At 43.6% G+C, this 8,960-nt stretch overlaps 1 protein-coding gene across 4 annotated transcripts in view; it reads left to right on the top strand.

The window, feature by feature from the left end:
• The first annotated feature begins 2,137 nt into the window (after positions 1-2,137).
• The window catches only part of LOC146511891 (sodium channel protein type 3 subunit alpha-like), a 289,234-nt gene continuing 282,411 nt past the window's right edge, over positions 2,138-8,960 (top strand). For all 4 annotated transcript variants that reach the window (XM_085171634.1, XM_085171632.1, XM_085171635.1 and 1 more), the window contains exon 1: positions 2,138-2,794. The gene's annotated coding sequence lies outside the window, so the exon portion shown is untranslated. The remainder of the gene's footprint in view (positions 2,795-8,960) is intronic.

The raw sequence follows: 8,960 nt of genomic DNA, 5'->3' as shown, positions 1-8,960 counted from the left end.
TTAGCAGAGATCAACTTCCAGAACATGTTTAAAAATATTAGAAATGACATTGCCAACATTAAGTTGTGTTCTTTGGTTGTTACTGTTGTAAAATATTTAGTTTAAATTTACTTTTCCAAATCCCTCTGTGATAGTTTTACTCCTTCGTTTTTATAACGTCAGTGGTTTTGTGTAGGGAAACGTTTTGGATGTTTAGAGCAGATATTACAAGTGGCTGTAGCTCGGGTGGCAGAGCAGGTCAGCCACAAATCAGAAGATCGGTGGTTCGATCCTGGCTGCATGTCAAATGTCCTTGGGCAAGATACTAACCCCATGTTTGCCTACTGGTGGTGGTCAGAGGGCCCGGTGGCGCCAGTGTCCAGCAGCCTCTGTCAGTGCGCCCGAGGGCAGCTGTGGCTACAATGTAGCTGCCATCACCAGTGTGTGAATGACTCCTGGGGTCCTTAGGGACTGAGTAAAGCTATACAAACGCAGGCCATTTACCATAAAATTATGAACAACAGTCTCCTCAGGCCAGTTGTGCTGACAAACTTAACGTTAGTTTTATAAGGACAATGCTGAGTTCTTGTTGTTAGTTTTACTTTGCTGTAATAACTTTGTTGGATCATTGAATGAAACAACTACATGCAGCCATGATTTTATGATCTCGCTTCAATCTCTCACAGCAGACAAGAAAAAACCTACAATCCAAATCCAACTCGTGCATTCTGGGCAGTGTAGTCACACGTGTGTTTGAAACGGTCGTGTTTAACTTTAAATCCTGATTTTAGCGTGTTGTGATCATGTTTTAGAGATGCAGTCTTTACAGTTTGAGTCCTTGTGTTTGTGTGGCTGAGAGCAGCTTTACAGTGTATCCACACAGGAATACGCGAGCAGTGATGAGCTGACCAGTGACTGTGGATTATTAACGCAGTTCAGCGACTTGTGTATAATAAGAATTAGTGACGCTGAATGAAACTTTGCTTAACTTCACAGTGAGTGATTGAGAAGATAACAGTTGGACTGAAGGATACTGCTGATTGAGACATGACTTTGCAGCAAATACATTAAAGGGTTAGGGACGGCCAACATTAATGCGAGCTACCACCTCCAGATCTAAGGCCAAAGTTCTCAGTCAAAAAACAGTGGAGTGCCCAGTTCAGGCTGGGAAGGAGTTAAATCTTTTTGTGAGTGAAGGAAAGAGCTGGAGATTTTCAGGTGGACTGGTGTGACATAGGCAATAATGAGGTGCTGTGGTGATGAGAGAGCTGCGTGACAGTGAAACTGTGGAATTATGGATCGATCTATGTTCCTATCCTCACCTTCCCAACGTGGAGATGGCAGGGGAGGAGGAGAGCTGGGCACCTCTGCCTAGGCCCAACCCTCCGTGACCCAGAACTGCAGGAATGGATCAATCGATCGACAAGCTGCGATCATAATGCCAGGATTTACTAAATAAATGAGCTAAAACCAGAGTTCCTGTAAATGATCCGGTGCATGAGCACAAAGCAGGCTCTCTCTATACTTGCAGGTTTAACAGATCACCAGGACTGAGACTCCTGGGAAGTGTTGATGTTCAAGGTGGTCATTGTTGAGAAATGTTGATAAAGTTGGTCTATGGGTCACAAGAAAGGAAACATAAAGTGTGTAGGACTGAAACTATGTTTGGCTTTTTTATTTGGGCAGAATTCTGTTTTATAAGGAAACATGTTTGTTTTTTTACTGTGCATAAGACAATAAAACTCATGGACTCTGACTTCATGTTGTGAATGATTAATATAAAGCATATTTCTGTAAACTGTGCGGTGTTTGGGGCACATGTATGTAAAAAAGTCTTTATCGTAATATTTTTTAGTTCATTTTTTAGCATAAAGTATATTTAAGTTAGAATTCCACAGCACACGTCTACTGCTGCACATCATGACTTCAGCACCATCCGTGTTGAACTGTCAGGTGTCCAGAGGTATGTCTGATAAACTGCATTAATACATCTTAGCCGTTACTCTCATGCGTGGACTTTCTGCGTGTCTCTGCTTACAAAAGTGCGCGTGCCCTCGGCCACCAGAGAGCGAGACAAACGGGAATTGGGGCGTAACCTCGCGATAATCCACTCCCTCTCTATCTCCCCTTTCCCAACTCTCTCCCTCTCTCTCTCAGGGCTTGGGGGCAATCAAGCGGCGGGGATGATGGGAGTCCGGCCGGTCAGCCCTGCCAGCCTACCGACGCACCTAAACGCAGCCCAGCACTCCGCTGTGACGGCTCAACTTCTCTGTGTTCCTCCTCCCAGAATCTACCCAGAGAAACAGTAAAACCAGCAGCTGGAGCCCACGCGGGACTTTATTGGAAGCGCGCGCTCCTTTGCTTTTTAATGATCACACCTGAAAAGGATAAAATTCTTTTTCTGTTTTTAAAATCTGCTTTCGTGATTCGGACCAGGGCTCCTTTCAGGATTAAAGGGGAGCAGATGAAGAGCTAAAGCCGCTCCAGGAGAATTAAGAAGTTGGGGAGATGCTGGAGGAAGCGGAGCAGGCGGAGTGAGGGAGCCCGGTGCGCACTTTCTCCTCCCCGGCTGGACTGAAGCGCTACAGTCCGCTCCTCTTTGCGCTGCTGGAGGCGCGCGCAGGGGACACTCGCTCATTCATCTCAGCTTCATCTTCATCATCACTTTCCCTGGATTAACAAAACAAGCGAAGAAGAGCTCAGAGATTTCACTCCACGCACTCCGCGGAGTTTTCCTGTGTGGATGGGGTTCGAGCGGCGCGGCGGGGATGGTGTGAAATAAAGCAGCAGTTTTTTAAACGCAGGAGTTTCACATGTGAGTATCTCCTTTCCTTCTTAAAGCTCGGGAATGTTCCTGAACGATTGAACTCTGACCTTTCCCGCTGATCCTGGCGATTCCAAACACCTGCGACACGCCGCGCGGCGCGCTCCTGGTATCAGCCGTTTGTTTGCCCCGTGAGCGCGTTCACGAAGCAACTTTAATCAGACCGGAGAGTGTCCGGGTGCGTTCAGAGGGCCCAACTCGTTAAAACGTCCCAGCCTCTTAATTTATTTACTCCCCTGCAAAGAATGACCCACGCGCGCGTTCCTGGAGTTTAAAGGTAATTGAATTTCCCCCACCTGCCTCAAAACTCCCGTTTGCACCCATTTCCACGCAAATTTGTTTTTTTATGACGCAGGCGGAGGTCAGCCCCGAAAACTCGCAGTTTTCAGTAGATGTCAGAGCGCTTCACCCTCCTTCACTTCCCCTTCTGCTCCGCTGCTTTGAGCCACTTTCGCCCTCCAGAGACTCCGCTCCCCCTGTTCCTATGCAACCCCGCTCCTTCCCGGCCGTGCCGAGCCGAGCACACCCGTGCCACCACTTTCCATTAATTAAGCGGCTTTGTTTATGTGAGAGGAGGCTCATTTGGGGCCGTGCTGGTGGCTGCTCGTTGTCATATTTACGTCTTTGTGATATTCCAATAACACCGCTGAGACGCGAAGTGCGTCAGTCTGACCTTTCTGCGACTTTTTCCTCCAAGAATCTTTTGATTTCTGTTGTGAAACGCATAAAAGAATCCCGCAGATATGAGGACTTGTTCGAGGATGTACATGTATGACACAGATTAGAACTCTGAGTGTCTGGTACATGTATTTGATGACTTTCTTATATCGCTGTAATATTTAAACGGCACTGGAGGTGCGTGTTTGGCGCTGAGTAATGAGTTTACAGACGGAAATGGCACCAGAAGTGTTGTTTATTCGTTTTATTTTAATGGAGCCGTTGATTTGCTACACGCTCATACAGAGAAACACGGCTACAGTGAAAGTCATTTCTGTCCTACAGGTACAGTCACCATAAATGTCCCCCGCAGCTCATTATTAGTCCTCCGGGCCTGAGAAGGTGCGCAGTTGTATATCTGCACCGTTTATTCCAAGATTTTCAGGAGAGCGTTTTTGCTCAAAATTGCTGGTCAAATATTAACTTCAGTCTTCAGTTTGTTTATTGAGATTTTCTTTAATAATCTGACATGCCTCGCTCGGTGTCTGTACAGAGGTTTGTAAGGTTGCCTCACAGCGAGAAAGTTCTGGGTTTGAGCCTTCGTGGGCAATTTGTTCTGTCTGTATCTCCATGTGAGAACTCAAAGGTGTTCTCCAGAGGTTTAGAACAGCACCGGTTCTTCTAGATGTATTCTGACAAGTTCATCCTGTACCTGTCTTGCATATCAGAAAAGAACCAAGGTTTAAGTTTCTTTTCATCATTGCACTATGAGAAATTTGTTTTACAGCAAGAAACAAGAAATACAACAGAAACTAATCACAGGAAATGGAAGAATTTCTACCAAGTAAGCAAAAAGAGCAAACGTGCTAGAGACAGAAATACAAGCAAAGTCCTGTTTTCTATTAAGCATATTAATAACACTCAGAAGAAACGAGACATGGAGGGTTTCAGTCCTCCAAACAGCTGAGGGTAAAAACTCAAACTGTCCAGCAGCTCTGACTCTGCTCTTACAAATCCTTCAGTTTTAACTGCTTATTTATTTAAAGCTTTTATTGTTTATTTGAGGAGGGATTTCTCCATTCTCCCCACACAGAGAAACACAATCTGCTGATCCTCCACCGGCTTTAAGGACTCAAAAAAAAATGAAATTGGGTGGTTGTTACATGCACAAGATTCAAACATGTTTCTATGGTGAACGTAATTAAATCATGTAGCATCTGCATGAACTTCAGCAACTTGATTTGTTCTTGTTGAGATGACCTGATACGGTCTAGTAAGAGTGCTTATTTGCTGGACTCACAGAATTCACAAGATCACATTAGATGTCAAACTGCAGGAAAATCGCTGGAGTTTTAAGAGGCAGACAGCTACACCCACACCACGTGTATGCTATCGCTAGTTATTGTGGTTTAACCTGTCAAGGACAAAAACGTACAGAGAATTCTGCATCAAGCCTTGAAATCACAGCTTTCCTGGTTTTAAGCCTGGAGCGACAGCTTGGTGGTGTGATGGTTGGTGCTGGTGCCTCACAGCAAGAAGGGCCTGGGTTCAAATCCACAATCTGGCTGGTTTGCAGTGTGTAATTAGAGTTATTGGTGATTGTAAATTACCCATGAGTGCAAATGGTTGTTTGTCTCTATGAAATCATCAACCCACATATTGGTTCATTAAGCAAGACTAGCAGTAATTGCCTCGATTAACAAAGTTGTTCAAACAACAAGATTTTATTGTGTTTTCCTGAAGTTTTTAACTTGTGCAGAATGAATTAAAACAAAATTCTGGTTACATTAAACCACTAAATGCAAATGTGTTGGTCTGACATGGTCAAAAATTGGTTATTGTACTTGGTTAAATCACGTGGAAAAAGGTGCCGTGATTAAATTCATCCAACAACAGATTTTTTTGAGTGAGTGCAGACATGAGAAAAAGTGTTGAGCTGTCAGACTGGGTCATAAATTAATGTGGACCTGGTTTTGCACCTTTTTAACCTCCTGACATCCACCTGGTCACCATAAAACCCCCCTGAGGGCAAGGTTAGGGTTAGGTTGCATTTTAGCCACATGCTACACATGCATAGTTTCAGGAACTGGAAACAGCGGTGTCAAATTCACTTCCAGGTTCGGATGGCAGAGAAAAGCGCAGGGCCGCATAATTACGCTTAATGAATCGATTTCAAAATGTCTGCATGAGACACAACATCCTCAACCGCCCACAGGACAAAACAGCGACGAACTGTGAAGGGAGCCGAACGATGGCTGCTTTGGAAGTTTGACTGATAACAGAAAAGTAAAAGATGGTCGTTTGTGCAGTTTGGCTGTAAGCTTTCTTTCTTTCTTTCTTTCAAGTTTTCAAAGTCTCTGAGTAATTGTGGTCGTGGTCTTGACCATAGTGGCAGTTATGATTTGTGCCCTGACAGCTGTTCTGCTTTCACAGAAGCTTTTTAGAGAAATGTTGGTAAACCTGCGCCTGAGAAACACTGATACAGCAAATGAAAATGCACCGATGGCTTTTTTGTGCTGCTGTGTGTGTGTGTGTGTGTGTGTGCGTTGCACTAACTGATCTACAGTCTCACACCTGCTTTGAGTTACCGTGGGAACCACTGTGAAAACCGCTGCGTAAAGCTGACAAACAGATGCACCTTTAAAGATACAATAAATGTTTCTGACTTCTAGAAGCAGATTTGAAATCGCCTCGCGGTGCTGCTGAACACGAGCAGCAGGTATCGGTTTAGTTTGCTCAAAGGTTCGAGGTTTTTTTTTTCTCCTGAAAGGAACAAACGCAGCAACATTTTGAGCTGCGGTGTGTTCATTCAATTCTCAAACTTTGACCTTCCACCTTCTGGATGAATCCCTCTCCGTCACAAACACCACCTGGCTGACTCAGATTGTAATTCGCAGGTCAGCGGCGTGCAGGCTGACTGTTGTCGCCTGGTGATAAAATCTCATATAACTCACCTGATAAAGACATGAATGTGTTTATCATCACATGATTTACTTAATTAAAGAAGTGAAGTTAGTTTTATAACGTGAAAGCGTGAGAATCAACAGTTTTATCTAGTTAACAGGAAGCGAGTTTAAATTATTAGAATTATTATAAATGATTTGTAATCAACCAATTAACCATTTAGCTTATAAGAAATAAAAAAGGCTAAAAATGTTGTTTCACTTCTTTTATTTTCTTCAACCACAAAGTTCAGAAACACAACTATATATCTGAGATGTATCACTGCAGATACTTTCTCCACAATTTCCCATCAAAAAGTCTCAAATGGTGAACTATAACAATATTTTTAATACTTTAATTGGAGGAGTAAACAGATTAGAAGAAAAATGGCAGGTAATCAGCCAGAGTGCTATTTTAACCTCACATCAGGTCTCCACTCCACCTCTGCGACGTGTCCTTGAGCGGCAGATGAAAGACTTGCAGCCTGAACGTGTTAACAAAGAACCAGGAGCAGCTTTTGGACCACACAAACTAAACTCCCCCGGCAGCTTTATCTTAATGGATCTCATTCAGCTCCAGCTGAAACTGAAGCACCTTTACTCCTTTCCTAAATTCATCCACCCATTCCCATCTGCATATCTAATTCAGGGTGTGATGGGGCGAGAGGCAGGGCACACCTACGGCTAATTTAGCATCACTAACTAATCTAACATGCGTGTCTCTGTCCAGAGTACCTGGAGAGAACCTGCACAGGTACCGGGATGTTATGTAAACTCCACACAGAACGGCCGCAGGCAGCAATCTCTCTCTGCCACCTTCTAACCTCCCTGCATGGGTATGAAATAGTGCTGTTGTAGGTGCGAGTCTGGAGGTGCACAGGTGAGGTGTCTCTTGGTCGTTTGCTTCGGCTCTGCCGCTCTCAGCTTCAGTGTAGATGTCCTGGTGTGTGCAGAGCTGCTTGGGCCTCTCGGTGCCCGGGGGAAGCTGCAGGCTTGCTGCTTCTGATACCTTATGGTCAAAAACACTCTGTTTCCTTTTTCATTTACATTAGACTTAAATCTCACGAGAATCTGCTGAAAAAGACAGGAAAGTCAAAGAAAACAAGAAGCTGCAAAGAAGATTTGTTGGTGGAACAAATGCTGATGGAAGGTCAGAGAAGAATCCGGTGACACTGAAGATGCAGCTTCAGTGTCACTTGCATTGCTTCAAAATATGTAAGAAAATAAATAAATAATCTGCAGTCCTGTGATGCCATTGCCTTCTGGATTCTGGAGGGAGTGACGGTTACAGACAGAAGAGGCCATCAGGGGTTATTATACGCTTTACTGGAGCGTTAGGATGGCACCAGTTAGTGTGCTCGCAGAGAGTCTCTGGTCGTGATGTATTCAGCTCCACTCGCTTCTTCATCATGTTTTAGTTCCTGTTTACTGAACAGGATGTCTCAAAGCAACTGGCTTCTGAAGTCGATCCAGGAACGTCTGGGCACTAAGATTAATGAAGATATTTCTGTAAACGACGGCCGTTAGCTGAGAAAAAAAAAAAAAAAAAAAAATAAAAGCTGTGTTTTTTTTGGAAAGAGCAGCAATATTAAAAAGAAATCTCAACACCTGACAGCCAAGAGTGTGAAACACTTGTTTGGGCTTCAGTGTGCAGAATGATGTGTGCAGCCAGTAATCTGAAAGGCAAGCCTCTCGTAACGGGCAGTTTAGACCAGCATGGAGACGAAACCTGAAACCTGTAATGTGCAAACATGAGACGGTCAGCGACACAGGGCCGGCCCTGCAGATGAAGTTTTAAATAAGAACCTTTATTTTTATAGCACTTATAATAAAAATCAGTGTTTTACAAAAACTCAGGTAACAGTTTCTAACAATGAATTATCGAACCGATATCAGTTTACAAAATATGATGGATTATTTATAAAAATTAAAATGTAGACAGATTTTATATTCATATACTTATTTTTAAGGATTTTGATGAAAAACAGCACAAAGGTCTGCTTTATGTAAATGTTAAGTTCTGGTTAAGGTTGAAATAGTTAAATCATTTAAATATTTGCTGTGTGGCTGGTTTCAGTCAGGCTGTGTGGAGGAGGAGAAATGATTATTTCTTGTCTGGAAATTGTGACTTTGTGGAGAATCAGTTGTATAAACCCAGATGGAGATTAATGTTTGCCGATTCTTGTGCCACATTCGGTCTCACTTGACAGTTTGTCTCATTTCAGACTTAGGTCCAGCTTACCTGGACCAGATGTCAGTCATGTCATGGTTTCTGGGCCACATCTGGCTAACGCCACACTCGCTGTAACCCATCACACACCCAAAGTCTTATTTAAGGTCTTATTGGTATAAAATATGTTTGATAAACAGATGAAGCAACTCAATATCAGGAGCTCAGTTCATGAAGGATGTGAGCCTGGCCTGTGCTCACCGTAATACCTGCAGATGGCACACATCTCCAGCTGTTTCCAGCTGTTGAATCAACGCCCCTGATATTCTTATGTAGAAGCCTCTCAGTGTGGTAGAGCTGACAGAAATTTAAATTCCCGACAGTTTTC

Source organism: Neolamprologus multifasciatus, chromosome 9 (assembly GCF_963576455.1).
Source record: "Neolamprologus multifasciatus chromosome 9, fNeoMul1.2, whole genome shotgun sequence".
NCBI classification, from domain to species: Eukaryota; Metazoa; Chordata; class Actinopteri; order Cichliformes; family Cichlidae; genus Neolamprologus; species Neolamprologus multifasciatus.
Note: the sequence above shows the minus strand (reverse complement) of the source record. Positions and strands in the feature narration are given on the sequence as shown.